Source organism: Odocoileus virginianus, chromosome 13 (assembly GCF_023699985.2).
Source record: "Odocoileus virginianus isolate 20LAN1187 ecotype Illinois chromosome 13, Ovbor_1.2, whole genome shotgun sequence".
NCBI lineage: Eukaryota > Metazoa > Chordata > Mammalia > Artiodactyla > Cervidae > Odocoileus > Odocoileus virginianus.
In genome coordinates, this window is record NC_069686.1 from 21,107,280 (window position 1) to 21,132,557 (window position 25,278).

At 42.2% G+C, this 25,278-nt stretch overlaps 1 protein-coding gene and 1 non-coding gene across 4 annotated transcripts in view; both read right to left on the reverse strand.

Moving 5' to 3' along the window:
• CERS6 (ceramide synthase 6) overlaps positions 1-25,278 on the reverse strand; it is a 339,296-nt gene that overhangs the window by 196,032 nt on the left and 117,986 nt on the right. The window lies entirely within an intron of this gene.
• Positions 2,152-2,223, reverse strand: TRNAW-CCA (transfer RNA tryptophan (anticodon CCA)). Its single transcript has one exon. It is a non-coding gene; the product is annotated as a tRNA-Trp (tRNA).

Below are 25,278 nucleotides of genomic sequence, written 5' to 3' on the forward strand. Positions count from 1 at the left end.
AAATGGGACATCTTCCTTAAACGTAACTATATGCAAAATAGGCTCTATGATTCAGTTTTGTCCCCTCAGTCACTCCAAAGTTACAGATTGACTGAAGGACTTAAGTGACTTGCCCTCCCTCCTCTAAACAATGAACAAGGAAAGCATAAAGACTGAGTAAACACTTGTTAGTTGTCTTAGTCAACCCTGCTCCTGTAATAAAATACCACAGACTGTATGGCTTACACAATAAACATTTCTTTCTCACAGTTCTAGAGTGGGAAGTGCAAGGTCAAAGTGACAGCAGATTGAGTTTTTGTTTAGGGCTCTCTGAACTTCCAGATGTTCACGCTGGATTTAGAAAAGGCAGAGGAACCAGAGATCAAATTGCCAACATCTGCTGGATCATCGAAAAAGCAAGGGCGTTCCAGAAAAACATCTACTCCTGCTTTATTGACTACGCCAAAGCCTTTGACTGTGTGGATCACAACAAACTGCTGAAAGTTCTTCAGGAGATGGGAATATCAGACCACCTAACCTGCCACCTGAGAAATCTGTATGCAGGTCAAGAAGCAACAGTTAGAACTGGACATGGAACAACAGACTGGTTCCAAATTGGGAAAGGAGTATGTCAAGGCTGTATTTTGTCACCCTGCTTATTTAACTTACATGCAGAATACATCACGCGAAATGTCAGGCTGGATAAAGCACAAGCTGGAATCAAGACTGCTGGGAGAAATATCAATAACCTCAGATATGCAGGTGACATCACCCTTATGGCAGAAGGTGAAGAAGAACTAAATAGCCTCTTGATGAAAGTGAAAGAGGAGAGTGAAAAAGTTGGCTTAAAACTCAACATTCAGAAAGCTAAGATCAATACATTGGTCTCATCATTTAATGGCAAATAGATGGGGAAACAATGGAAACAGTGAGAGACTTTGGGCTCCAAAATCACTGCAGATGATGACTGCAGCCATGAAATTAAAAGAAGCTTGCTCCTTGGAAGTAAAGTTATGACCAACCTAGACAGCATATTAAAAAGTAGAGACATTATTTTGCCAACAAAGGTCCATTTAGTCAAAGCTATGGTTTTTCCCGTAGTCATGTATGGATGTGAGAGTTGGACTATAAAGAAAGCTGAGCACCAAAGAATTGATGCTTTTGAACTGTGGTGTTGCAGAAGACTCTTGAGAGTCCCTTGGACTGCAAGGAGATCCAACCAGTCCATCCTAAAGAAAATCAATTCTGAATATTCATTGGAAGGACTGATGCTAAAGCTGAAGCTCCAATACTTTGGCCACCTGATGCAAATTGACTCATTGGAAAAGACCCTGATGCTGGGAAAGATTGAGGGTGGGAGAAGAAGGGAACGACAGAGGATGAGATGGTTGGATGGCATCACCAACTCAATGGACATGAGTTTGAGTAAGCTCTGAGAGTTGGTGATGGACAGGGAAGCCTGGCATGCCACAGTCCATGGGGTCGCAAAGAGTCGGACACAACTGAGCGACTGAATTGACTGACTATGCCTGGCTTGCAGATGGCCACCATCTAGCTGTGTGCTCACGTGACTTCTTCGCATGAGCAGAGAGAGCAAACTCTGGTATCTCTTCCCCCTCTTTACATTGGCACTGATCCCTCATGCAGGTACCATCCCCCTGACTGTATCTGCTAAGCTGCTAAGTCACTTCAGTCGTGTCCGACTCTTTGCGACCCCATAGATGGCAGCCTATCAGGCTCCCCCATCCCTGGGATTCTCCAGGCAAGAACACTGGAGTGGGCTGCCATTTCCTTCTCCAATGCATGAAAGTGAAAAGGGAAAGTGAAGTCGCTCAGTCGTGTCCGACTCCCAGCGACCCCATGGACCACAGCCTACCAGGCTCCTCCATCTATGGGATTTTCCAGGCAAGAGTACTGGAGTGGGGTGCCATTGCCTTCTCTGCCTGACTGTATCTAACCCTAATTATTTCCCAAAGGGGTCCATCTCCAGATACCATCATATTAGGGGCTAGGGATTCAACATATAAACCTTGAAGTGAAGTGAAGTGAAGTCGCTCAGTCGTGTCGGACTCTTTGCGACCCCATGGATTGTAGCTCACCAGGCTCCTCTGTCCATGGGATTCTCCAGGCAAGAATACTGGAGTGGGTTGCCATTTCATTCTCCAGGGGATCTTCCCGACCCAGGGCTCGAACCTGGGTCTCCCGCATTGGAGGCAGACGCTTTAACCTCTGAGCCACCAGGGAAGCCCTGGATGGACACAGACATTCAGTCCCTAACACTGGTTAATATCAGTTCCACAGTCTGCTGTGATAAATGCCTGCACTAAAACTGCACCAGATATCTGAGCCGGGGCCCTAAACCTCTGCTTTCAACCTAGCTGCTCATTTAAGCAGCCATTCATTGCACTGTGAAGCCGTGTCCCAACTCCACAGCTTCGGGTACTAAAGAGTGACCTCACTTTACTGACACTTCTTTCCTAAAAGGCAATCTATGATTCCTAATGCCCTCACTGCCTGCCCCCCAACATGCCAGATAAACACACTCCATCCAAAGAAATGAATAAATACACTTCTGGACAATTATTTCACACTTTCTCTTCTCCTCAAAAATTCCAATATTTCGTTCTCCCTCCTTATTCCCTGCTGATTAGCCTGTCTCCTCCTTCACTAAGATGGTAGGTGCCATCTCTGGCCTTGCCACAATGGCTCAACTCGATTCTACCTGCCTGCATCCCAGCTCAGGTTCTCTGGTCTCCTGCCTGGCCATGCTCCTACTGAAAGCAGCTGGTACCTGGGCGCAGCATTCCTGCTCCTCCTGACTAGCCAGGGATACAGCTCTCATCCTCCCTCCCCTCTCTCCCATCATCAATTTCTCCCCCGCTGCTGGATCACTCTCATCGGCATACACACATGCTGTAATTTTTCCCTTCTTAAAAAAAGTATTGTACATCAACTACACCTAATTTAAAATTAATAAAGAACTTAAACATAAAAAAACTTTAACCCCACATTCCTCCCTGAGTTACCATACCACTCTCCTCCTCTGAACTTCTCTTTTACAACAAACTTCTCTAAAGTTCCCCATATTCCATTTTTTTCTCCTCCCACTTTCTCTTGAGGCTTCTCAGACTGAAGTTTCACCCCTGACACTCCATCCAAACTCCCCTTGTTAAAGATACCAAAGACTTTCATGACACCCACAATCAAGTAAAATAGACTCTTCTCAGTCGTGGACTTACAAGACCCATTAGCAGCGTCTGAAGTGGTTGATCTTCAGCACCTTCTTCCTCCTACTTACTCCCCCCTCCATCACCGTCTCCTCTGTTAGCGCCTTCTTAACTGCACCATGCCTAACACAAGCACACTCCAAGGCTCAGGCCTCAGATACATTCTCCTCTGATCCTCATTCCCTTTCTGATCTCACAGTCTCTGGGCTTTAAATACAATCTATGCACAGACAGGGGCCACATTTATACCTGCAACCTTGTCCCTGACCTCCCTCTTCATATACCCAGCTGCACAGGACACTCTTCCAACAGGCACCGAGCTGACACGACCAGAACTGAGACCCCAAGCTTGTCCCTAAACCTGTTGCTCCCTCACTCGCCTCAACCCAGCAAATGGCATCTCTTGCCTTCTACTTGCTTGGGCCAAACCCTGGGGGCAATGTTGAATTGCTCACTTGCTCTCATACAACACAAGCAATCTCTCAGCATATTCTCTACTGTATCCTCACAATAAATCGGGGTCTGAAATTTACACAGAAAGAATATTTAAGCATTAGGGCATGATCTGGATGAAGTTGATACAGAATATCTTATGCCATAGTACTGGTGGCTTAGTCACCGAGTCATGCATGACTCTTTGTGACCCCATGGACTGAAGCCTGCCAGGCTCCTCTGTCCATGGGATTTTCCAGGCAAGAATACTGGAGTGGGTCGCCATTTCCTTCTCCAGGGGATCTTCTCCACCCAGGGATCAAACCTGGGTCTCTTATGTTTCAGGCAGATCTTTAATTCAGGGAATTAAAACTTCAAATTTAAAATTATTTCAAAATAAAAAAGATGAAAGAAATAAAACTTCAAATTTAAAATTATTTCAAAATAAAAAAGATGAAAGAGAAAAATGTAAGAGACATAACCACCAAATATAATAAATGAATATTAATTAGGTTCTATCTAAAAAGAAACACAGATATAAAAGGCAACTGACTCTGGAAGGACACCTAGGGAAATCTGAAATGAACTTTGTATTAGTTTGGTGTGATAATAGCATTCTGTTTCTGTAGGAGAACATCCTCATTTCCTGAGCTTCATGGTGAAGCACAAAAGCTTCTGACATCTATAATTTACTTTGAAATGGTTCAACAAAAATGGCATAGGTAAAGCAAGTATGTCAAAATGTTGATGAACATATGGGTGTTTGCTAAATTTTCCTTTTTTTATGTCTGAAATTCTTCAAAATTAAAACTTTTTTTTTAACATCCTGAACTCTCCTTACGACTCCCACTACTACTACATCGGTTCAAAGCCATTGAGAACTCTCCCTGGAACTTCTTCTTCCTGATCTCCCACACCCACTCTTTTTTTTTTTAATCTTTTTTAAAAGTTAATTTATTTATTTTAATTGGAGGCTAATTACTTTATAATACTGTAGTGGTTTTGGCCATACTTTGACATGAATCAGCCATGGGTGTACATGTGTCCCCCCATCCTGAACCCCCTTCCACCTCCCTCCCATCCCATCCCTCAGGGTTGTCCCGGTGCACTGACTCTGATGCCCTGTTTCATGCATCGAACTTGGACTGGTGATCTATTTCACATATGGTAATAAACATGTTTCAGTGCTATTCTCTCAAATCATCCCACCCTCGCCTTCTCCCACAGAGTCCAAAAGTCTGTTCTTTATATCTGTTTCTCTTTTGCTGTCTCACATATAGGGTCATTGTTACCACCTTTCTAAATTCCATATATATGCATTAATATACTGTATTGGTGTTTTTCTTTCTCATTTACTTCGTTCTGTATTCCAGTTTCATCCACTTCATTAGAACTGATTCAAATGCATTCTTTTTAATAGCTGAGCAATATTCCATTGTGTATATATACCACAGCTTGCTTATCCATTTGTCTGCTGATGGACATCTAGGTTGCGTCATGTCCTAGCTTTTGTAAACAGTGCTGCGATGAACATTGGGGTGCCTGTGTCTCTTTCAGATCTGGTTTCCTTGGTGTGTATGCCCAGCAGTGGGATTGCTGAGTCATATGGCAGTTCTATTTCCAGCTTTTTAAGGAATCTCCACACTGTTCTCCATAGTGGCTGTACTAGTTTGCATTCCCAGCAACAGTGTAAGAGGGTTCCCTATTCTCCGCACCCTCTCCAGCATTTATTGTTTGTAGACTTTTTGATAGTGGCCATTCTGACCAGCGTGAGATGGTACCTCATTGTGGTTTTGATTTGCATTTCTCTGATAATGAGACGTTGAGCATCTTTTCGTGTGTCTGATAGCCATATGCATGTCTTCTTTGGAGAAATGTCTGTTTAGTTCTTTGGCCCATTTTTTGATATGGTCTTTTATTTTCCTGGTGTTGAGCTGCATGAGCTGCTTGAATATTTTGAGATTAATTCTTTATCAGTTGCTTCATTTGCTATTATTTTCTCCCATTTTGAAGGCTGTCTTTTCACTTTGCTTATAGTTTCCTTCATTGTGCAAAAGCTTTTAAGTTTAATTAGGTCCCATTTGTTTATTTTTGCTTTTAATTCCATTACTCTGGGAGGTGGGTCATAGAGGAGCCTGCTGTGATTTATGTCAGAGAGTGTTTTCCCCTAGGAGTTTTATAGCTTCTGGTCTGACATTTAGATCTTTAATCCATTTTGAGTTTATTTTTGTGTATGGTGTTAGAAAGTGTTTCTAGTTTCATTCTTTTACAGGTCCCACACCCACTCTTATCTCTCATTCTGAACACATGAGCCAGTGTGAATATGTCAGAATGCTACTCAGACCACATCTCCCCATGAGTTTACAACTCAGCAATGGGTTCTTTCTCAGAATAAACTACCACAGTCTTTCCAAGGGTCTATAGGGCTCTGTACCACCTGGCTTACCTCACCTCCTTACCTCACCTCCTTACTTACCTCACCCACTGACCTCACTTCCTTACTTCTCTCCCCCCCACATCCCCTCAGTCTGAGACACCCCTGACCTCATATCAGCCAGGCACACTCCTCCTCAGGGACCTGCAACTGCTCCACTCAAGAAGTCTCCTCACCTCCTTGGGCTTTGGTTCAAATGCCACTTTCTCAGTTGTGACTTGCTGACACTCCCTAAACGTTCATACCCACACACACTCTTGAGCTTTCTTTCAGTTTAATTTTCCTCCACAGTGCTTCAAGGCAACTGATATCCTATGTATTTTATTTATTTGTCCGTTGTCTCTCCCCCTCGATGCCATGTAAACTACATCTTAAGACCTTCAGGATGGATGGCATACAGTAGGCACTCAAAATGTATTTGGGCAATGCATGAACTTGGTAAACAATTCTGAGAAGGTTGTTAGCTGTAAAATACGTGTTCATGCTTGAGTATTCAGTCACTCAGTCCTGTCCGACTCTTTGCAAAAGCATGGACTACAGTTCACCAGGCTACTCTGTCCATGGGATTTTCCAGGAAAGAATACTGGAGTGAGTAGCCATTTCCTCCTCCAGGGGATCGAACCTGCATCTCCTGCTTTGGCAGGCAGATTCATTACCTCTGAGACACTGGGGAACCCCAACCCCAAAATAAGTGTTCATTCATTCTAAAAACATTTATTGGGCATCTTCTCCTTGCAGGCACAGTCCATGTGCTAGGTACTCAAGCAGGGGTAAGATGGACCTTTACCTTAAAATAGTTTATAGGTTACCTGATAAAAACACAAGTAAGGGCTTCCCTGATAGCTCAGTTGGTAAAGAATCCACCTGCAATGCAGAAGACCCTGGTTCGATTCCTGGGTCAGGAAGATCCACTGGAGAAGGGATAGGATATCCATTCCAGTATTCTTGGGCTTCCTTTGTGGCTCAGCTGGTAAAGAATCTGCCCGCAATGTGGGAGACCTGGGTTCGATCCCTGGGTTGGGAAGATCCCCTGGAGAAGGGAAAGGCTACCCACTCCAGTATTCTAGCCTAGAGAATTTCATGGACTGTACAGTCCATGGGGTCACAAAGAGTAGGACACGACTGAGCAACTTTCACTTCACTTCACAAGAGCAATAAACTCTTATGTTATCATTAAATGGGCTCACAAAGGCATGAATTGTCAGTGCTACTAGGGGTAAAAGAGAATGCGAGTGTGAGGCCTCCTTCATGGATGACATGAGACCACACAGATTATGATTTTTTTCCAGGTCAGCTCTCACTGGACGCTAAGCACAGTGCCCACAAAAACTCATCATTCAATAAATGCCCAGAGTTTGCTCAATGAGGGTAAACAGAGTCTTGACGGATGAGCAGATGTTTGTCAAGTGGACAAGGCAGTGGAAAGGGCATCCTAGGGGATGGGGGATGACAGCATTAGCAAAGGCAGGGGGCAGGAACAAACGTGGCACCTCTATCTAGCAGCACAATCCAAAGAGGGATGAATTTTTATAAATTCTCATGGAATTCTTGAGATAAGCTACAACTTGTTCAAGAAACGAGTCCACACATAGGAGGTCCTTCTTTGTTTTAAGGATAATTATACAGCTGCTACTAATCATCATCATGGGGCTTCCCTGGTGGCTCAGATGGCAGAGAATCCACCTGCAATGTGGGAGACCTGGGTTCGATCCCTAGGTTGGGAAGATCCCCTGGAGGAGGGCATGGCAACCCACTCCAGTATTCTTGCCTGAATAACCCCATGGGCTACAGTCCATGGGGTCACAAAGAGTTGGACACAACTGAAGGCCTAACACACACACTAATCATCATTAGTATGATAGCAGCTATCATTTATTAAAGAACTTACAAATATGTGTGTATCATATATCCAGAACAACTCACTTTAAATTTAAAGTACTGTTTTAACCCATGTGAAGTTTCAAGACACTGAGGCAGAGTGAGTTGGCAAGTGGCTCAGTGGTAAACAATCAGCCTGCAATGCAGGAGACACAGCAGACATGGGTTCAATCCCTGGATTGGGAAGATCCCCTGGAGAAGGAAATGGCTACCCACTCCAGTATTTGTTTTCTGGAAAATTCCATGGACAGAGGAGCCTGGCAGGCTTCAGTCCATGGGGTCACAAAGAGTTGAACACGACTGACTAGCGCACACACTCATCATCATTGGTATGATAACAGCTAACCTTTCTTAAAGCGCTTGCAAATATGAGTGTTTCACATGCCCAGAACAACTCATTTTAAATTTGAAGTACTGTTTTGACCCATATTAAGATTCAAGACACTGAGGCAGGGTGAGTTGGTAAGTAATAGAGATACACAGGGCTTCCCTGGTAGCTCAGCTGATGAATCTGCCTACAATGCAGGAGATCCCAGTTTGATTCCTGGGTGAGGAATATCCCCCAGAGAAGGGATAGGTTACCTACTCCAGTATTTTTGGGCTTCCCTGGTAGCTCAAATGGTAAAGAATGCACCTACAATGCAAGAGACCTAGGTTCGATCCCTGGGTTGGGAAGATCCCTTGGAATAGGGCCTGGCAACCCACTCCAGTATTCTTGCTGGAGAATCCCCATGGACAGAGGAGCCTGGTGGGCTACAGTACATGGGGTCACAAAGAGTCGGACACAACTGTGAGAATAAGCATAGCACAACACACAGAGATAGGCAGGTACAATGGGTGTCCTAGACTCTGTGGGCCACTGGGCCCTGTGTGCCTTGACTACTTCACCAGAATATAAGCCTCCTAGTTCTATCATGGGGCTTTATCCTGCTGTTCAAGAAAAGTGAAGGACTGTGGTTTCATATTACGTGCCACTTTAAAAGTCAGAAAGCCAGAAAATCATGTTCTCACTCGAATCTCCAAGCTTGTCTCTAAAGAAAGAGAAATGATATTATTACACATTATCATAATTTAAATTATTTTAAAATAGAAATAGAGCCTAGATAAAAAGCATGTGGTACCCTAGGGTATTACATACACTTGGAATAGTATTATTTGACTAGGTAGGGGAATTCAATTCATTTTTGCCAACCTTTAACACAGAAAAATTCAAAAAGTAATTACTTTTCTTGAGCTTTTACCATGTGTTCAGTGTTTCCTAAGTATTTTACAGAGATTATTTTATTTAACTCTTATGACAACTCTTCCAAGTTTTTAAGATTATTAGCCTTTTTACAGATAAGGAAACTGAGGTTTAGAGGGTGAAGTATAGAAACAGTTTGTCCATTAAGGAAAGAGGTCCTAATTTTCCAACATTTGATACAGAACTCAGCATGTAGTAAATGCTCAAAAATGTTTGCTGAATCACATAAGTATTGGGGAGAAACAGAAATAAGAATATTTAAACTCAAAAGCAAGGAAGCTTTAAATTTTAGTACACCAGAGGTTTGGCCAGGATTCATTTCAACCTTTTTAATTTAAGATAAAACAATATTTCATTTTTTAATCGGTTAAATTTAAGTGCCACACACAAGTTCAAGTCCTGCTTCAGAATTAGAATCAATGAGAACTGAAATCAGCTCAAATTGGACACATTTTCACAATTAAAATTAATAACGGGAGAGGAAATCTCAGATGAAACCTACCAACTGAATGAATAACCAAAGAAAAAGAGGACTGTCCTTTGCAAAGGAAACATGAAGAACAAGTTGGAGGAAATTCTGTATTTGGCAACTTCTTGAGGTCTGTATGGACCTCATACAGTGTTTCAGGTACAAATTTAAGCCTCTCACACCTTCTTTCACAAAATAGGGCATGTACCACACTCACCACATACTGAGGATTTCTTACTTGATTTCTGTGTTTCGAGAAACAGTACCTCGATCTTCATGTCACTGGGTTGGACCTAAGAAAAGCTAGAAGGCACTTCCACAACGCCTAGCCTCTCCAGCTAGTCATCTACTCTTGTTCCCAACCTTCTGCCCAGAGAAAAGAAAGGAACACCTAAAAGAAAGACCAGTGATGGCTGTGGATGAAAGCTGGTTTCCACTGACCAGGAGCACCAAATAGACCCAGCTTAAGGAAGGAATCTGTATACTTAGTGACTCTCCCAGCATCCAGAACAATGAGAACCCTGGAAAGGCCCCACTATAGGATGATCACTTGTTATTCCACGGCTATCACCAGACAAATATGATTTCCCTGTATCCAAAGATTGAAATTCCATAAAGAAAATTGAATATTTTATATACTTCCATATTAATTCTGTCACTCAAATCCACCGTAAAATGCATTTACAAGAAGCTATCTACATGGACCAATTCTTAAATTTGTTTATCTCAAATCTTGTTTGCTAACCCACAAGTACCCATTATAATAAGATGACTCAGACCTGTCCCCAGGGAGTGCTACACATGCGTGTTGTACCTTCTTCCTCTCCTAAACTCCAGTACCAGAACAAAGCAATTCTGTGCTCTTTACTTTCACATCCCCCAGACCCTAGCCTCTGCCATAGACAGGCCCTTTGTAACCACTTGGGAAATGGAACTGAATTAAGTCCTGTAGGTGCTCAATTTTTTTCTGAATTTTCTGAGACAATCTTCATTTCAAATAATCACTTGTTCCCCAAAGCATACAAGCACACTCATGCTTTCCTGACTGCAAGTCCCGCTTTGCTTTTTTAATGTTGGATACAGGCTGCAGAGTGCTGAGTTAATGATATATTATTAGTTTTCATGGGTCCCCTACCCTGATTTTTTTTCCTGTAAAATATGATACAGTTGGTATAGCCAAGGGTTTAGTTCAGTTGCTTAGTTGTATCCTACTCTTTGCAACCCCATGGACTGCAGCATGCCTATCCATCACCAGTTCATGAAGCTTGCTCAGACTCATGTCCATCAAGTCGGTGATGCCAACCATCTCATCCTCTGTCGTTCCCTTCTCCTCTTGCCTTCAATCTTTTCCAACATCAGGGTCTTTTCTAATGAGTCAGTTCTTCACATCAGATGGTATAGCCAATAGTGAGGTAATAATTTAACTTGGCTTTCTTTCTTTTTCCCTTGGATGTTTAATTTCTGCATGTGTGTGGTGGGAGCGGAGTGGGGTAGGGGAGAAGAGGTCATCATGACAATTTTATGCACTCTTCAGAGGACAAGGCAAAGGTTGGAAGGCAGATCACACATGAGAAACACGGGAACGTGCTTGCTCAAAACCACCTCTAGTAGGTATTTCCCAATGAGAGATTTACATTCAATGAGCAAGCTTTTTTTTCCCCCAACAATAAAATAAACAGTTCAATCTTAATCATACATTGGTATGAGGCACTGATAATGAAAGCCAATTCCATTCCTACATGAGCCAAGTATTTAGCAAATATGGGAATTTTGTGAAAGCAGGTAAAGCGAGAACGTTTTAGAAAAAGGTCAGATGGCCCTAGATATGTACTTATAGAAGAAAGGATGAGAAGGAATGCCCTAGGTCTCAGCTTGGCAATAGGGCTGCAGTTGCGTCTTGGGTCTTCGTCTCCTATTCACCGTCATGCTGACCGGAATTCCCCAAACCCTCCATATCCCTCAGGCTATTTATCTTCCTATTTATCTTCCTGAAGCAGGCTTGGCACCTTCATTCTTTCTCTACCTGGCCAAGGTAAACATCCTTAAAAATTCAGCAGTGTCACCTCCGCCAGGAAGCCTTTCCTGCTCCTTTCTTCCTCATCTCTATCTTCCCTAGGACTATAGGAACACCTTGGAGATAGAGTGAGTTCAGTTGCAGATCACTGCAATAAAACAAATAGCACAATAAAGTGATTTAAATGAACTTTTTGGCTTCCTAGTGCATGTAACTTATGTTTACACTATACTACAGTCTATTAAGTCTGCAATAACATTATGTCTTAAAAAATGCACAAATCTTAGTTTAAAAATATCATATTGCTAAAAAGAGCCAAAACACACTAGTAACATCAAAGATCACTGATCATCATAATAAATACAATAATGAAGAAAAGTTAGAAATATTGTGAGAATTACCAAAATGTGACACATATGCACAAAATGTGACATCAAAGGAGCAAATGCTGTTAGAAAAATAATGCCAAAAGCCTTGCTCAATGCAGAGCTGCCATAAATTTTCAATTTGTAAAAAATACAATATCTGCAAAGTGCAATAAAACAAAGCCCAATAAAGCAAGAGACGCCTATATTTGAAAGACAATAAACTCAAGGTTCTAATTAAATTTAGTCATCTAGTCTCTAGAGGTACCATCCAGTCACTGATCCACATAATTTATTCATATGCTAGATATTTACTGGAGTCTCACAAAACACCAGGCATGTGCTGAGTTGTGGGAAGGAAAAGATGAATAGTCCCAGAGTCAAGGTGTTGGACAGTTTAACAGCAGAGAGAGATACAAACAGTGAAAATAATAAGAGTCTCCAGGTGCACTAGGAGAGAATGACTAAGAGCACCAGGGAGAAAGCCACGAAATTTAATCCCAGGCTTTCCTAAACTAGGTTGGTCATAGCTTTTCTTCCAAGGAGCAAGCATCTTTTAATTTCATGGCTACAGTCACCATCTGCAGCGATTCTGGAAAAAGCTCTGACCAACCTAGACAGCATATTAAAAAGGAGAGACATTACTTTGTCAACAAAGGTCCATCTAGTCAAAGCTGTAGTTTTTCTAGTAGTCATGTATGGATGTGACGTTGGACTATAAAGAAAGCTAAGCGCCGAAGAATTGATGCTTTTGAACTGTGGTGTTGGAGAAGACTCTTGAGAGTCCCTTGGACTGCAAGGAGATCCAACCAGTCCCTCCTAAAGGAAATCAGTCCTGGGTGTTCATTGGAAGGACTGATGTTGAAGCTGAAACTCCAATACTTTGGCCACCTGATGTGAAGAGCTGACTCATTTGAAAAGACCCTGATGCTGGGAAAGATTGAGGGCAGGAGGAGAAGGGGACGACAGAGGATGAGATGGTTGGATGGCATCACTGACTCAATGGACATGGGTTTGGGTGGACTCCAGGAGTTGGTAATGGACAGGGAGGCCTGTGTGAACCATGGATTCACACAGAGTCAGATACGACTGAGCAACTGAACTTTCATAAACTGGAGGTGAAAAGGAAAGAGAAAAGAAGCTATGATGTACAAATAAAATACTAACGTGCCCTCTTTTGGTATTTGCTCTGGATATGGTAACATACAATGTTCCTGAGCCTTCTCTAACACTGTGCAGTTGAAATAAGACAAGTCCCTGGATTTAGGCAAAGTGAAAGTGTCAGTTATTCAGTCACCTCTGACTCTCTGTGACCCCACGGACTGCAGCTAGGCAGGCTCCTCTGTCCACAGGGATTCTCCAGGTAAGAACACTGGAGTGGTTAGCCATTCCCTTCTCCAGGGGATCTTCCCGATGAAGGACTCGAACCCAGGTCTCCCGCATTGGAGGTAGATTCTTTACCATCCAAGCCACCAAGGAAGCCCAAGAATTTAGACAAACCTGGATACAAATCCCAGCTCTGTTGCTTACCAGATGTATGAGTTCTAGGTACTTTCGCAGGAAGCATCTTTGTCTTAAACATTCTCGCTGTATAACTAACTAGTCATAAGGTAAGTCAGTGTGCTGTAAAAGTTACAATGACTGGTTGACAGTTTGGTCTCATTTCTCCATGGATGCAGAACTCCCATGTCTTAGCCTTCAGAATGGGCTACACAGTGGCAGAGAGTTGAACCCATATTTCCCATAGAACTCTAGAACAGCTATAGATGGACATGTGACAACATACCAAGAATTAAAACAATCCTGTCTTTCTCTTTAATGAAGGAAGAAATTTTAGTAAAAAAGAAAAAGTACAATGCTAAATGAGGAAATGAATCAACAAGCAAAAAATGTTTACACTACGAACAAAAGACTTCAAAGATAAGTGCTTAGGTACAACCCACAAAATAAAATTAGCTATTGGCACAGTATTGCCATGAATCAACATCCATTTTAAATGTATTCAAGTATCTTATATTTTGCAATATTGTCTTTTCATTTTTCATATTCATTTAATTTTGTTGTTCATTTTCTCTATTGTATCTCTGAAGGCAAAACTGCTTTATGGCTAATTAGTTATATGGCAAAAATGCTTGTGGCAAAGATGCTTACATCAAAGATGCTTATGGTGGAAATGCCAGACACGAGCTGCATGGTGCTGGGTTGGTTACTCCACTCCTCTTTGCTTTGCTTTCTTCACAGGTAAGAAAGGTTTTAAAGACTGAACACATTACAGAGGGTGGTGATGAGGGTTAAGTGTAAAGGCCCCATTATGGAATCCAGAATATAACATAACCTTGGTGAATGTATATTTCCCCTCCTTGTTGGAAGTCTAGTTTTCCCACCTGCATTAGGTGTTCACTACATCTGAAAGAAAACATATTGTGATATAACCAGATGGAAGATGAAAACATGAATTTTCATTATATCTGGAGCTAAATATAGAGCGCACAGGCATTATCAGAATCCTGCAGAATTAAGCAATACAGCCAAGACTTGCGTGCTAACCTTTATTTTTTAATTGGAGGAGAACTGCTCTACAATGTTGTATTGTTTTCTGCTGTCCAACACTTAGGGCTGATTCGCATACTAACCTTTAACGCCAACTCTGCTGCTAGCCTTGACCTGTGTGTCATGGTGCACAATGTGTGTGGCACGCAGAAACCGCCTCACTCACAGTGTATCCTCCACACAACAGTATCATTAAATTTCTACATAGTTGAGCCCTAAGCACAGTATATAGCCTCCCATCAGTGGGCAAGTGCTCTGCTCTGAGTCAGTATATGGGCAAAATAAGAAAAATTGGCCAAATTTGAAGTGATTTTTCTAAAATAGTTTGCTCATATCCTGACAGCCCTAAAGACAAAGCCAGCAGCTCAAGTTGTATTTAGAATGAAAATAATTAGCTTTAATTGCTTTTAGCTAAGTTTCCAATCACATGGAGAGCTCATTATGAATTTAGATTCGGGGAGGCCTGCAAATAAACCTCAAAGACTTGCTTCTCTGTTAGTCACTAGAAATCTGCTCAAATCTTTCCAAAAGAGACAAGGCTGGACCTCCTGTTGTTCTGTTCCTAGTACCTACCTTCCCCACTATCACCATCTCACAGAGAAACTCATTCACCCCTTATATTGCTAGGTGGTATAATCAAATGTCAGGAGTCACACGCTATGTTTCAACTTTCAAGATGTGTGTGCATACTCAGTTGCTCAGTTTTTCCACCTCTTTGAGACCCTGTGGATTGTAGCCCGCCAGATTCTTCTCTCTATGGGATTTCCCAGGCAAGAATACTGGAGTGGGTTACCGTTTCCTTCTCCAGGGGATCTTCCCAATCCAAGGATCGAATGCACACCTCCAGGACATCTGCTTTGGCAGGTGGATGGATCCTTTACCACTGAGCCACCTGGAAAGGCCAACTTTTAAGGCAATTACAGCTAAATTAGTGATGATAGAAGATTCTTTCACACCTCCTGTCTGCTCCTGGCTAAAGAATGTAGCCACCATGAGTTAATCACAGAAGGGAAAATAGCTCGGAGGAAGCAGAAGGCAAGTGCCCCTGCAACAGCACCAGGCGGGAGGTGAGTGCAAAGTGGGGGGTGGGGACAAAAGAGAAGGAAAGGAAGAGAGGGAAACCACACTGGATTCCCAAGAAGAAGCAACAGCACTTCCTTCTCAACAACCTAAAATACAGTTCTCCTAATGGCAAATTAATAAACAAGACCCAGAAAATCCTATGGCTGGAGCAATAAAGAAGTCCTAGAAAGGAGCCACACCACTTAAGTCTTATAGCTCATGGCTCTCTAGCTAAGGTACTTAACAACTGTGCTAGTAACAGAATCAACTGCCTGGTGAGTCCCGCAGTCAGAAGCTGATGCTTACCCAACTCTGCAGCCTACTTGAAAGGGAACCAGGCACTGAGAGACTCTCGTTTAATCCCCTAAATAGGAGTCATTTCCCCTTGACAGAAGAGGCATTTGGGAATCTATTCGCTAAGGGTAACAGAACTTGAGCCAGGACATGGACCAGGTAATCTGATTTCTGTCCTCAAATATGTACAAGATCCACTGCCCCCTTACCCCTTCACCTGCACTTAGGAGGTAACCAACAAATATTACCTAAACAGCAAACTCTGTCCCCAGAAGCCACACGGACCTCCCAAGGCTGCTCCGACTATCCCGGCCCCAGCAGAGAGGGCTTTACCAAAGCCAGCACCACGGGAAACCCAGCTTTGTTCCTCCCTCCCTCCTGGCGGAGACAAGCTGTGTCCTTCTCAGAATCGCCTGGGCAAATTTTGAATCTCTGTGGTTCAAAGATATTCACTGTGTGTTCTGACATTTCTCATGTGGTGCTTCAAAAGCCTGGGCTCCTAGAGGCACAGCAGGCCTGGCTCCCTGCTGAAGTAGGACACCTTTTCTCATCCACTTCTGTCACATCACTACTTAGCAGCCCGCCAAAGGCTCCAATGCTCTGAACTCATGTGGGTTTTGCATCTTTTTTGTATGTGTCAGTAAAGTCCACATTGACAGCCCTGTGAGCCACATGGATTCTGCCCCCTTGGGGTTCCACAGGATGAAAGAGTTTTGCTCTAAACTGAGAAGCTGCTTCCCATGTATCTCCTTGGATTTTCTCCTCTCCAAATGACAAACGTCACAGCCACCTCTCCCAGGGAAGGTGCCCACAGCCAGGGCATGGGTGTGACAGGCTACAGTCTTCCCCTGGTATCCATGGAGGATTAGTTCTGGGATGCCTACAGATACCCAAATCCTCAGAGGCTTAAATCCCTTTTAAAACAGCATAGTACAACCAGTCCTCTGTACCTGCAGGTCACAGAGGTGCGGGTTCCACATCTGCAGACAGAGGGCTCACTGTACTAGTTATTTGTTGCTTCTCCTGTCACACCAACGTGACTAAGAGTCCAATGATGTTGAAGGCAGCTAACATTTACTACCCGCTTACTATCTGCAAGACACTCTCTAAACACTTGATATACGTTAATTCCTTTTAGGCTTCACAAAGGCCCCAAGAGGCAGGCACTACTGTTATGCTTGTTTTACAAAGAAACTGAAGCTTAGGGTGGTCAGACAACTCTCCCAAACACATACCTCTTTACATTAGAGACTCAAACTCACAGACCTGGCTCCTAGAGTTGACTACATCATAATCCTGCTGTAAACCATATGCTGAAATCATAAATGTCTCCCAATATTACATGGGTGTAACATGAATTTCATACTAGCTTACATGCAATTTAATTGGCCAGAAACACTAGGTGAAAGCGGAAAACTATAATGAGTTGACCTAGGAGGAGGAAGGAGGCAGTGTAGGAATATACACCACACACACACACATGCACATACACACAAACGCCCCTCAAGATCTCCCAGCTACTTCAGTTCACATGTGTTGTGAGATAAACCCACCATTGTTACAACTTTCTCTCCCATTTCAGGTCACCCTCCTCCCACCCCCTCACAGCAGCTTATGAGCTATAACCCCTCACACACTGTTTTGGATTGAATTCATATATTCAAGCCCTAACCCCTAATGTGACTGTATTTGGAAATAGACCTTTGAGGAAGTAACTAAGGTTAAATGAGGTCATAAGAGTGGCAAACTAGTCCAGTATGACTGGTGTCCTTATAAGAAGAGAAAAGGACACCAAGGATGAAAGTGCAAGAGGAAAGACCCTGTGAGGACTCAGGGAGAAGGCAGCCACACGCAAGGCAAGGAGAGAGGTCTCCAGAGAAATCAACTCTGTCACATCTTGATCTTGGACTTCCAACCTCTGGAACAGTAAGAAATACATTTCTGTTGTGTAAGCCACTCAGTCGGTGGTATTTAATTATGCATCCCTAACAAATGAATACCAGACCATCTGACCTGTCTCTTGAGAAACCTGTATGCAGGTCAGGAAGCAACAATTAGAACTGGACATGGAACAGCAGACTGGTTCCAAATAGGAAAAGGAGTACGTCAAGGCTGTATACTGTTACCCTGCCTATTTAACCTATATGCAGAGTACATCATGAGAAACGCTGGGCTGGATGAAGCACAAGCTGGAATCAAGATTGCCAGGAGAAATATCAATAACCTCAGATATGCAGATGACACCACCCTTATGGCAGAAAGTGAAGAGGAACTAAAAAGCCTCTTGATGAAAGTGAAGGAGGAGAATGAAAAAGTTGACTTAAAGCTCAACATTCAGAAAACTAAGATCATGGCATCTAGTCCTATCACTTCATGGGAAACAGATGGGGAAACAGTGGAAACAGTGTCAGACTGTTTTTTTGGGCTCCAAGATCACTGCAGATGGTGACTGCAGCCATGAAATTAAAAGACGCTTACTCCTTGGAAGGAAAGTTATGACCAACCTAGATAGCATATTAAAAAGCAGGGACATTACTTTGCCAACAAAGGTCCGTCTAGTCAAGGCTATGGTTTTTCCATGAGTCATGTATGGATGGGAGAGTTGGATGGTGAAGAAAGCTGAGCACCAAAGAATTGATGCTTTTGAACTGTGGTGTTGGAGAAGACTCTGGAGATTCCCTTGGACAGCAAGGAGATGCAACCAGTCCATCCTAAAGGAGATCAGTCCTGGTTGTTCATTGGAAGGACTGATGCTGAAGCTGCTGAAACTCCAATACTTTGGCCATCTCAAGTGAAGATCTGACTCATTGGAAAAGACCCTAATGCTGGGAAGGATTGCGGGCAGGAGAAGAAGAGGATGACAGAGGATGAGATGGCTGGATGGCATTGCCAACTCGATGGACATGAGTTTAAGTAAACTCCGGGAGTTAGTGATGGACAGGGAGGCCTGGCGTGCTGTGATTCATGGGATCGCAAAGAGTCGGACACGACTGAGCGACTGAACTGAACTGAACTGAACAAATCAACATAGGCTTCCCTGGTAGCTCAGCTGGTAAGGAATCTGCCTGCAAGGCAGGAGACCCCAGTTTGATTCCTGGGTCAAAAAGATCCCCTGGAAGAGGGCATGGCAACCCACTCCAGTATTCTTGCCTGGAGAATCCCCATGGACAGAGGATCCTGGCGGGTTACAGTCCATGGGGTCACAAAGAGTTGGACACAACTAAGCGACTGAGCACGGCACAACAACTAATATACCAGTCACAAATCATAGGTGGACTTCAGGTCTTTTTCAAGGTAAAGTGCCATATTCATTATAGTCATCATGTATTTCTTAACCATTTAACATGTGTGAAACTATGCTATGTTTATTAGGTTCCTATCTTTATTTAAAATATGTCACTGATGATGCTTTGAATGCTCGGCCCCTGGCTCATTTTTCTCATAAGCCCCGCATTGTGTTTTTATGTTTTTAAGTGCAATTGTGCCTGACGTGGCAGTTTTTAGGAATATATGCATCCTGTTACAGCACAATGGCGCCACTGCCCCTGCGGGGTAAATGATCATAGAGACTGAAGATAAAGCACAAAACACAATGCGTCCACAGCCTCAATTAGGGGAAGGCACTGACTCCGGCACTCTGAGCGGGGTCTATAAAAAATCTCAAGGGGGGCAGGAATCACGCTCAGACACATACACGCATGCGTATTTGTGTGGCGAAATCGATACAATACTGTATAAGCAGTAAAAGTTAAAGTGTTTATATGAGTGAAAGCTTTGGAGTGTTTTCCCCAATTTTTAAAGAAGCATTATATATACATATATAGAGGGAATATGTCCTCTATAATCAAAGTTGATTGTAATGATTTTCACTATTTTGTTCTAAATCGGATATAAATAACTTTTAAAACAGACTACACAACAATAAGAAATGGCATATAGATTCAAAAACTGGCAGACAAGAATTAAATAAGAACATTAAGCCTTAAAAAATTCAGTTACTCCTCCATATACTCTGTCCTTTTCATCACTATCCATGTTAAATAAAATTACTGGGAAAACTACAGAGCCTTGAGAAATCCAGGATTTAAAGAAAACTGACCAGCAATACCTCAGATGCAGTCAGCTCGGCCCAAGTGTGGCCTCTCTGATATTTTTAGTGAAAATCTGTTTTCCTTAATTAGCTGGTACATATGAGTTAGAGGCCTAGCCATATGCCATCAAGGAATGTGAGAGGCTTGATCTAAATGGAAAAGCTGAGTTCACTTTTCACAGATGGTAGGTGTGGAGTAGAAAAAGGGAGAAAAGTTTCAAAAGTTTTCTCAGGGCAGAAGACTAGACTGTATGTAGTTCAATTCATCAATCTTCAGAATTTTTGTAGAGAAAGTTACACTCTCTTAAGAATACTAACAGCTTCAAAGAGGGTCTGATGGACTAATGAAACTACAGCATCCAAAACACTGTGTCCCAGAAATATTAGAGATGGGCATTGGGCTTCCCTGGTGGCTGAGACAGTAAAGAATCTGCCTGAAAAGCAGGAAACCTGGGTTCAGTCCCCAGATCTGGAAGATCCCCTGGAGAAGGGAATGGCTACTCATTCCAGTATTCTTGCCTGGAGAATTCCATGGACAGAGGAGCCTGGCAGGCTAGTCCATGGGGTTGCAAAGAGTCAGACATGACCGAGCAACTAAACATACACATACACTTACACTGATTACAGAACTGTTCTAATGCTTCTATTAAATGGCAACTCTTTGGGCAATAGTGACTATGCCTGTAGCTATAACATCATATAATTTTTTTCCTAAAACTCTGACAGAACTGCTAATAGTATTGTAATCCTCAAGCAGGATTTAGCAAACCATGGCTTGCTGGCCACATCCAGTCTGCCATCTGTTTTCCTAGAGCCCATGAGTTAAGAATAGTTTTTAAATTTTTAAATGATTGAAAAAAATTAAGAATAACACTCCACGGGGGCTTCCCTGGTGGTCCAGTGGTTGAGAATCTGCCGTGCAGTGCAGGAGACACCAGTTCAATCCCTGGTCTGGGAGGATCTCATATGCTACAAGGCAACTAACCCCATAAGCCACAACTACTAAGCCCATGTACTTGCCACAACTGAAGCCCACACACCCTAGAGCCTGTGCTCCACAAGAGAAGCCACCGCCAGGAGAAGCTTGTGCACTGCAGCTAAAGAGTAGTCCCCACTTGCTGCAACTAGAGAAAAGCCCTCGCACAGCAAGAAAGACCCAATGCAGCCAAAAATAAAATAAATGAAAAAAAGAAAAATGCTTCATGACACATGAAAATTGTAAGTTCACATTTCAGTACCCATAATTAAAGTTTTATTGGAACTCAGCCATGTAGATGTGCTTTGTCTCTGACTGTTTTTGTTGAGACAATAGCTTAGTAATATTGTGATAAGGTTCACGTGGCTGAAAATATTTCCTTTCCATTTACAGGAAAAATTTGCTGCTCCCTGCTCCAAGTTACAACTGACCTGAATACAAGCCATGGATTTAAAACCATTTAAAATAGTCAAGAATAGTCATGAACACCAAGACATTCACTGACTCAACCAAATTTGAACAATAACTAGATGCATAACTACATACTTTAAAAGTTGTTCATCAATCCAAGGACTGTTGTATATTAACGGGAAACAATCACCATCACAACAGTAACAAAACAACTCCACACTGTACTTTTCAAGAACTAAGAGGTTGTCCTTCAATTTTTTTAAGGACTAATTTTTTCCAGACTTAGGATCAGCATCAATGCTTTGCCAGTCAAAAATCCCAGTACCAAAAAAAAATAAATAAATAAAGATGACGTTCCTTAAAATATAATACTCTTATTCTTTCCTTTAAAAATTACATCAATTTAGGAAACTTTGGTAGTTACTTTGTAAATGAGGCTCATGTCATGATCTGATGGGGAAAGAAAATAACCTAAATTCAATTTTCTCTTTGGCAAAATTTCACCCATCATCAGACTGCAAAATATATGGAAGATTCTAGAACAGTTTACATTCAGTTGGTGTTGGATTTTTTTGTTTGTTTGTTTTTCTGCAAGCAGGTGGCTGGGTTATGAAAACTTGTTGAATATATTCACCACACAATATCCTCAGATCAAAGATTGATCTGAAATAAAGGGATATAAATCTCAATTCATTGTATCCTTAGAGCCCTATTTCCTCTCCCCAAGCCCAACAATGATTAGGCTCCACATTCTTCCATAGGTCACAAGACAGCATCGATAATTTGTCCAAGTAAAACAGCTAGCAAATAAAAATAGTGATTGAGTTGGTGGCAAGTGGGCAACTGGTTAAGCCACTCCTACCTCACTGTTGAGTTATCCTTACTTCAAGGGAATCACAGATTAAGACCACAGCGGGGCTCTTTTGCAGAAATAGTCACAATTCCAAAAGGTTTTTGGTTTTTTCAGGGGGCACACCAAACTTTCATTTTACAGCACTGATGAGCTTACTCCTTTGAGAAAGCTGCAGCCAAGGAAGAGGAAGTGATCCTCTCTTGGGAGACGTGCAGCTCATCCTGGTAAGCAGGACCCTGCCTGGGCCAGTTCGTGGGACACTTTCTGCCAGTCCTTCACCTGGCTGCCAGAAGGTTCCCATATTTTGGTCAATGTGCTGCCACTGAACAGAAGCTCCACATATGGCAGCACTTGGGGGAGTTTTAATCAGCATCAGTGCTAAAATGGAATTCCTAAAGAAAAGACTACACTCAAAATGTCAGCAAATTTGAAAAAAACTCAGCAGTGGCCACGGGACTGGAAAAGGTCAGTTTTCATTCCAGTCCCAAAGAAGGGCAACGCCAAAGAATGTTCAAACTGCCAGACAATTGCACTGATTTCATAGGCTAGTAAGGTTATGCTCAAAATCCTTCAAGCTAGGTTTCAGCAGTACGTGAACTGAGAACTCCCAGGTGAACAGGCTGGGTTTAGAAAAGGCAAAAGAATTAGAGATCAAATTATCAACATTCACTAGATCATAGAGAAAGCAAGGAAATTCCAGAAAAACATCTGTTTCTGCTTCATTGACTATGCTAAAACCTTTGACTGTGCAGATCACAACAAACTGGAAAATTCTTAAAGAGATGGGAGTACCAGACCACCTTACCTGTCTCATGAGAAACCTGTATGTGGGTCAAGAAGCAACAGTTAGAACCAGGCATGGAACAACTGACAGGTTCAAAACTCTATTTTTGCCACTGTCCATATTTAACTTATATGCAGAGTGCATCATACAATATCCAGGCCTGGATGAATCACAAGCTGGGATCAAGATTACCAGAAGAAATATCAACAACTTCAATTATGCAGATGATACCACTCTAATGGAAGAAAATGAAGTGGAACTAAAGAGTCTTTTGATGAGGATGAAAGAGGAGAGTGAAAAAGTTGGCTTAAAACTCAACATTCAAAAAATAGAAGAGGAAAAATGGAAGCAGTGGAAGATTTTGTTTTCTTGGGCTCTAAAATCACTGCGGATGGTGACTACAGCCATGAAATTAATAGATGCTTATTCCTTAGAAGGAAAGTGATGACAAACCTAGACAGCATAGTGAAAAGCAGAGACATCATTTTGCTGACAAAAATCTGTATAATCAAAACTATGGTTTTTCCGGTAATCATGTACAGATGTGAAAGCTGGATCATAAAGAAGGCTGGGAACTGAAGGATTGATGCTTTCAAATTGTGGTGCTGGAGAAGACTCTTGAGAGTCCCTTGGACAACAAGGAGATCAAACCAGTCAATCCTAAAAGAAATCAATCCTAAATATTTATTGGAAGGAGTGTTGCTGAAGTTGAAGCTCCAATACTTTGGCCACCTGATGCAAAGAGCCAACTCACTGGAAAGGACCCTGATGCTGGGAAAGATTGAAGGCAGAAGGAGAAGGGGACGACAGAGGATGAGATGGCTAGATTGCATCACCAACTCAATGGACATGAATTTGCGCAAACTCCGGGAGATAGTGGAGAAGAGAGAAACCTGGCATGCTGCAGTGCATGGGGTGGCAAAGAGTCGGACACAACTTAGTGACTGAACAGCAACAACAGAGAAAAGACAACCTCAGGCCCTCATCTTACAAGAATCCATATGGAGCAAACTGCAACCCAATTCAATTTAGGAGAAACCTGTTGGTTCTCAGTGGGAGCTTTTAGCCGGAGGATCCACGCTTTGAATCTATGGAAACTTTGCCTTCCTCCACTAGCAACTGCATCAAGATAATATAAAAATAAATAATATTTTCAATAAAAATAAAACTTTCAGAATAAGTGTCATCTCCTTTTTATAAATTGTTTGCTCACTCTTGAAAATCTCTATTTCAGTTGCCAATACGGATTTAAAAGCTTCTGGAAGAAACAGTCATCAAAACTAACATAGCTGCTGATGACTGACATCAAGCATGAAGGAAAAAAAAGCCACATCAATGTTTCAACACATTACTTGCCGAACAACTTCTACTCAGTCCATCTGTATTAAATGGGTGTGCCAAAAATTGGACAGGCCAACAGATGGCTACCAGCACTGTCTGGCATGCATATCAGTGCTGCTCGACACCGCTAAAAGACGAAGCATGCTGCCCTGAAGGGATTCGATAGTTTCCAAAATAATAACTTACATAACAGAAAAACTATAGAATCTTCACATCTGAGTCGAGATCCACAAGCCCCAAATCTGTGCTGTCTTGCAAATTTGAATTTTAGTACTTTTGAAAAGCAGTCATCTCTTTTCAGAGACTAGTGCTTCTTAGCCAGGGATGTGTTATTATAAGTATTCAGGGTATTCTTTCCAAGATAGGACTTCACTTGGTCACCATACTGAATAAGACATCCTGAGGTGGGGCCGAGGCGTGTGTGTTTTGAAAAGCAGAGCAGGTGCCTGTGAAGTGCATCCCTGATTAAGAACAAGCTTTTCAGATCATCTTTTATATTGACGAACAAATAACTATGACATACACATCTGTACACAGAGACAAATATAATTTTGCTTAATTCTTCAAGGTGTTGTCTAAGTGTTCTCCTTTGCCACCTCAATCTTTCCTCTGAACTCTTGTCTTTGAAATTGGCTCATTGTTCAGTAATTTTCCCAGACAAATTTTAAGCCAAATGGTGTCTATATTAGGCACTCTTCATTTGGGGAGGCAGGATGCCAACTTAGATCAGCAAACCATTCCAAAATAATGCCTTCATAACATACAGTCACTTAAAAAATACTTACTCAGCAGACTCTATATGTTGTAATAAAGGCTGAGAAGAATGTAAGAAAAACAAGATGCAATTCTTGTGTCCTCAAGGAGCACATGTGACAC